The sequence below is a fragment of the Triturus cristatus genome, chromosome 7 (genome assembly GCF_964204655.1).
Source record: "Triturus cristatus chromosome 7, aTriCri1.1, whole genome shotgun sequence".
In the NCBI taxonomy this organism is placed as follows: domain Eukaryota; kingdom Metazoa; phylum Chordata; class Amphibia; order Caudata; family Salamandridae; genus Triturus; species Triturus cristatus.
Window position 1 is genome coordinate 1,861,196,043 of NC_140590.1, and position 6,034 is coordinate 1,861,202,076.

General features: G+C 40.0%; 1 protein-coding gene across 1 annotated transcript in view; it reads right to left on the bottom strand.

Annotated features, from left to right (window-relative positions):
- LOC146813504 (uncharacterized) overlaps nucleotides 1–5,264 on the bottom strand; it is a 68,770-nt gene extending 63,506 nt beyond the window's left edge. The window contains exons 1-2 of the mRNA XM_085620291.1: nucleotides 5,136–5,264; nucleotides 2,080–2,179 (exon numbers count right to left, since the gene is read on the bottom strand). The gene's annotated coding sequence lies outside the window, so the exon portion shown is untranslated. The remainder of the gene's footprint in view (nucleotides 1–2,079; nucleotides 2,180–5,135) is intronic.
- Nucleotides 5,265–6,034: the final 770 nt, after the last annotated feature.

A 6,034-nucleotide genomic window follows, 5' to 3' on the forward strand; every position in this document is an offset into this window, starting at 1 on the left:
TGGAGCACAATACATATTAACACTTGATACTAAGATGCCTAATGGGCTCAACATGGGTGAAGATTTACACAATTTTCTGTAAACTCATTTTCAGCCTAGGAAACATTCTTTTAGACCATGTTAGGTATCCCTATATGGCTCTTTATGGTTGCAGATTGATTTATTTTTATGTGTGCACACGGTTTTTCGTATTTTACATATTAGTGAAATCTTTTGGCCAACTTTTAAGACCTGGTTTGCTATCCCCGTTTTAGTTCAGTTTTAACCATTCATTTTGGTTTTAACTGGTGTAATGGAATTTTAGAGTTCTTGATTTTAGTTGGTTACTAAGAGATTCACATCACGAATGAATTACAGACAAACCAATATTTGTGCGCACATATATTTATTAAGCTTATATCAAGTCCATAATGTGTTTATACTGTATTTATACTCATGTTTATATTTATATTTATACTCATATTTATATATTTATGGGTATATTGTTGCATTCATATCTGGATTGATTCTACAATCTAAGCATTACCTTTACAGTTTTTATGTGAGCAGGTTTTGCATATTGTTTATCTGAAACTTTATCATTTCTAGGTGCTGCTACTTTCTGATATTGTATTATGCAAATTTGAGGGACCCCTTTTTTTACTTTCACACATGGGTACGCTATATATAGTATAACTAGGCTTAGTTGCTGTTAATGGCTGCCTATGTGATCAAGATTTCCCCTATTTTGGATTTACTTAAACTTACTTTATTTATGCGTTTAATGGGATTTTGCAAACCTATATATTATATAGTAACTTTTGAAACAGCTGCTAACTCCCTGTTTTTTGGAAATTTTAATTCTAGATGTGTCGCACACAGCACTTATTCGCACTTGCACTTTGTTGAACGCTCTACTGATACTGACATATGGTTGGTACAGCAGTATAAATTGAGATGATGTATTCGCTGATGGTACTCTACGTATGATTAACTTTGGCCACTTGGCCATATGACACCTGTGTATAACCTCTATTTTTGCTAGTAATTTTCTCATATATAATACTTTATTGCAAATAACTCTTAGAGGTTGAGTATACAATATAGAGATTTTTTAATCAGGATACTATTTGTTGTTATTATGTCATTTTGTACCTTCTATGTCTATTAAGTAGGAGGGGTTCTCTCTTTTACGTTTTTGTATAGCATTATTTAAGACATGCCATTGGCTTAGCACGTCATGTGATCAAGACCGGGGTGACCCGGTCGAAACGCGTCATGCAGTGGATGCCTTTAGAACAATAAAGCACTGAAATTATTGGTGGTCCGTACCTGTTCTTTTCCTCCCGCCTGGGAATTGGAGCACAGAAGCAGGAGTTGTTTCTTATATATATATATATACACACATATATATATATATATACACACATACACCTCCCACTTGACCAACTCTAACTATGCATTGGCTGTAATAAGCTCTATAGCGCTATCCCTTTGGTGTACAATGTCAGAAACAGTCAGCAAGAATACATCAAATCATTTATTTATTTATTATTTTATCTTATCATTTATTTCTGTCATTTTCTTTTAAATTTATGTAAATTACATTTTCTTTATAAATTGTAAAAACACCATAGTTTTCTCTGTGTCCATGTAAACGATACAGATCATAAATAATACAAAAGCTATACAATTGTGTTAAATGTGCACATTTGGCATGGATGTGCAAAGATAAAAGTAACATCAAAAAAACAATATTAAATATGTACCTATAGCATCATCACATTTACACTAACCTCATATCCCAAAACTACAGACCAAACATTCTCATACACACATCACATCACATTCCTAATTTTTCAGCTTAGAAATGGCTAGCAACAGAAAAACTCATGGTGAAAATTCTTCCTTAATGTCCATGGTTGGTAAGCTTGACAAGCATGGTGATAGGTTAATGCTCAGATTATATTGCTATCACATCAGATGCAGAAGAAACAAATGTTAACAAATCTCTCGAGCCCTTTTGAACCAGGCGTGATTCTGTTCATTTGCGGTACTGCCCACTGTGAAGGAGAGAAATTGCTGCTTTTTAGTCATTACCTGCTGGTTTAGGTGATCCTGGTTTCCACACATTGCTTTTGCCAAGGATGATTACTTTTTGGTTTCAACAGGGATTTGGAACCCTGTAGAATCTATGACCCTGGAAAGAAGAAAAAAAGACAAACTGAGGTTGGTTCACAGTAGGCGTTTGTCACAGGAATTTGCAGACAATGTGCATGAGAAAAGTGCAGACAGAGACAAAATGTTCAAGTTTGAGAGAAAGTTGAGAGCTAAAAGAAGAAAAGGAAAAGTGTTTCAAAAAGTATAATGAGAAGTAAGGAGCTGAAGTAATGGAGAACGAGTCACAAATTAAAAGAAAATGAGGAAACCCATTAACGAGTGGTAGGAGTAAAAATCACAAGTAGCAGAGCAAATGCCAGAGATTCGTCTAGGAACGATGGCTAAGTGACCTGCAGAGTGTGGGTTTGTCTAAAATAGACAAGAGTCAGTACCTGAAATGATTGCTATCAGTGGTATTAGGAATGTTGGGGTGCCTAATGGACTTCCCAGGTGCTCGGTGTATAATGTGGAATAGTAGGTACCAGGTGCCCCTCTCTGCGCAAGGCCCGCATGGTGTGGACTGGGAGAATGACTCCAGGATTCCACATCAATAGCATTACTAATGTGTAAACCAAGCTGGGGGTGACAGAGTTCTGAGAAATGTTTAATCTCTTGGCTTTAATATATGCCCGACCTTGTGTTCCAACCTCCGTAGTGACAGTTTTACATATGTTTACATCTGTATACCTCTTCCCGTGTTATTGTATTTCTTGTTAAGTGCGTACAGGGTTAAGAGGCAGAATGTATTAAAGAAGCTTTGAAAACCTCTTGAGAGGAATTTCCTGTCCAAGTTCCAAGCCCAGCTTCCTCCAGCCCCACAATCCACAACAGAACCCACACACATCACAGCCCAGGGGGCATCACAGTAGTTATCAGGCACTGGTCATAGATAGCAAAGCTCCCCTGGTAAGGTGACCGCAAGTTACAGATTTCCCCGGACAGTCCAGGTTTTCAGAGGGCTGTCATGACGCATTTCTTCATTTCCAAGACATTTCCCAGCTTTTGGAGAGTAGTCAAGTCATTCTGCAAAGCAGAATGAAAACTATGATCTCCTTTCAACGGGTGCTTATACAATCTGAAGTGATTTTAAATTATCTGTTCCTTTCAGGCAAAGCAGGAGGAGGGTGGCTGCGTTCTTGTAGCAGAAGGAAGGCAGAGTGGGGAAGGAGGGCAGGGTGCTCACGGATGAGGTCCAGCCACGGCTAATGTTATATAAAGTAGAGTAGCTTTGTAAATGTATATATTAGGGTGACCAGAATTTTAAAGCAAAAAAACTGGACATATCACAAAAATAGAAGAACTATATTTTACGTCAAGCGAGCGCACAGAATGACAGCGCTCCTCAGCTGAGAATTACAAAACAGCAGTAAGAACATACATAAAATGCTATTTTTAAACCCAGTAGCTTGCCTGTGAATTAAATTGCTTTCTTTGAACAACTGCTAACTATCCCCGCTTTGTAAAACATAAAAAATACCTCCCCCAGTTTTTAGTCGACCCTCTCTAAAAACAGGGACATGAGCTAAATTTCTCAAAATCTGCCCAGACAGCTGGTGAAAAACAGGGACCGTCCTGGCAAATTCGGGACGCCTGGTCACCCTAATATATACATATACATTTACAAGGCTAATTTGTGTATATATGATTTCTAGTAGGTGCAGAAATCGTATGGTGGATATATATATATATATATATATCTACACACACATACATACATTTACAAGGCTACGCAAAAACCAGGACAAGCCAGTCGTAAAAGTAGCACAAAAGACTTTACTCCGGCTTTTGTGGGGGACCTGTCCTGGTTCTTGCGTCTTAAAATTTGCTTCCCTGGCGACCTTCATTTTGCTTACAAACATGTATCACCAGGGCTTTAAGTGGGCAGGTCCTGCCAGGGCTCAGCATCGGCAGCTCTTAAAAGCTGGTGCTGGGATGGGTCCCTACCGGGTGCTCCGTTTTTGCCCTCAGAGTGAAGAAAAATCTTAACTCTGCAGCAGTACCAATGCTTTATATGGGCTGTTACTGCCCGGTACGGAGCACCAGCACTATTTCATTTTGAGGAGAGTACCGGCACTTCTCAAGCGAGACGTAATACTTTTAATTGGAGACTACCTGCACTTCTATTTTTCCATTTCAAGCACTGAGCAGTACCACTGCTCAAAGCCTTTGATGCAACTTCAGAGACTCGTTTTAGTTCTTTTAGTCTTATTTCAGAACTGAAGAATCTTCAATGTTTTTTACAACAAAGCCACAGTTGTTGCTTATTTATATTATGCAGCTAACAACCATTGACAAAGTTAATATTCCTGGCTGAATATGTGATCTTTCTTCGCATGCGTTTACCATGCATGCCATAACAACGCGGTCGTTACAACGACTGCGTTATTTCGCATACCGTTGCAACGCAAGGCGTAACAACGACTTGCGTTAGGTGGCGCTGGATGTTGGAATAGTATAATTTACTACTCCAACTCCAGTCTGAGCAGACACTAGTCCAACACCTTCTGCATCCCAACACAAGTCGTTCGGACTTGCGTTGTAGCGGTATGCGAAATGACAACACAACGACCGCGTTGTTATGGCATCTGTTGTTACGCATGCGTGGTAAACGCTGTTTACCGTCCTGGCTTGTTGTCGTTGTAATGTTACTTGTATTATATATCTGGATGCAAAGACCAAACCGCAAAATACCAGTCGGCTGCACACTATGCTAAGCACAGGTTTTTTTTAAGCTGGTTGTTTTAAGCCACGCCCCTAATTATATAAGCCACGAGTTTTTCCAACCCACTTCAAGCTCCGTGCATCATTCTGCATCCGTGACCCTCATGAATGATTCATGTCACGGTCTGCGCTCCTGTGGCCATTACACGTTTATTTAAAGTTCCTTTCCTCGAGGGCTCCATCTTTGAGCCTGTCTCCCTCTCCTCGCAGCTTTGGCCAGTTCCCGTCTGTTGCTATCCCTGCACCTCAGCACAGCTCAGGGCCCACCGCCTCACCTGGCTCCCGCTGGGACATGTTTGCCTTCAGCGATAAATGTATATTTATTTTCACAGCGGCCGGGCCAGAATACAAGACAGAAAGGGACTGCGCGACCGCCTCCTTTTAATGCCGGAATCCCACTGCGCATGCCCAGAAAACAAGAGACTGCTTACCGGGAATGTACACGGCGCGCAGCCGCCATAGTACTACTGCGTATGCCCAGAAAGTCAAGACACTGCTTACAAACGCATGCGCATAGAGTTCAGCTGGTATTGTGCTACTGCGCATGCGTAGAAAATAAACCTCACGCGTTCTAACTAGATGTGCTATGTCAGAGGGAAGCTTAGAAATACAGCTTCTACCTGTATGTCTGCGCCTGCCCGGCTGTCTATGCCTCCCCTAAAGCACAATATGTGTATGCCTATGCCTTACCGAAAACTGTTATGGCATGCGTGACGAGGCACACAAATACTGTTTTAAGCAATATGTTGTAATCTATTTTTATAACATAACATGCAGATATGAAAGGAAAATGTTTGTTTTCACTAATTCATGGGTTTCAAGTATTTAAATTTGGACACAAGAAGCTTTTTTTGTTTCAATAATAACATATAATTCTATATAAATATGTGTATATTAATACCTATATATATATATATATATAGAGCGGGCCCTCGGCCAATAAGAGGGCGGCAAGATTGACATTCGCGATGTTGGAAGCCTCCTGGACACTTGGGCGCTGATGAAGGCTGACAAATTGCCGAAATGCATTCGCCGTACAAGAAATAAAGTTTGCTTCCAAGGTCTTCCCCTGTGTGGTCTCTGTAAAGATAAAATTAAAAATGTAATCAAATTATATAAATTCACAGATTATTTTTACTTAGGGCCCTAGTAGGATGATGGGGAGACCGCCACC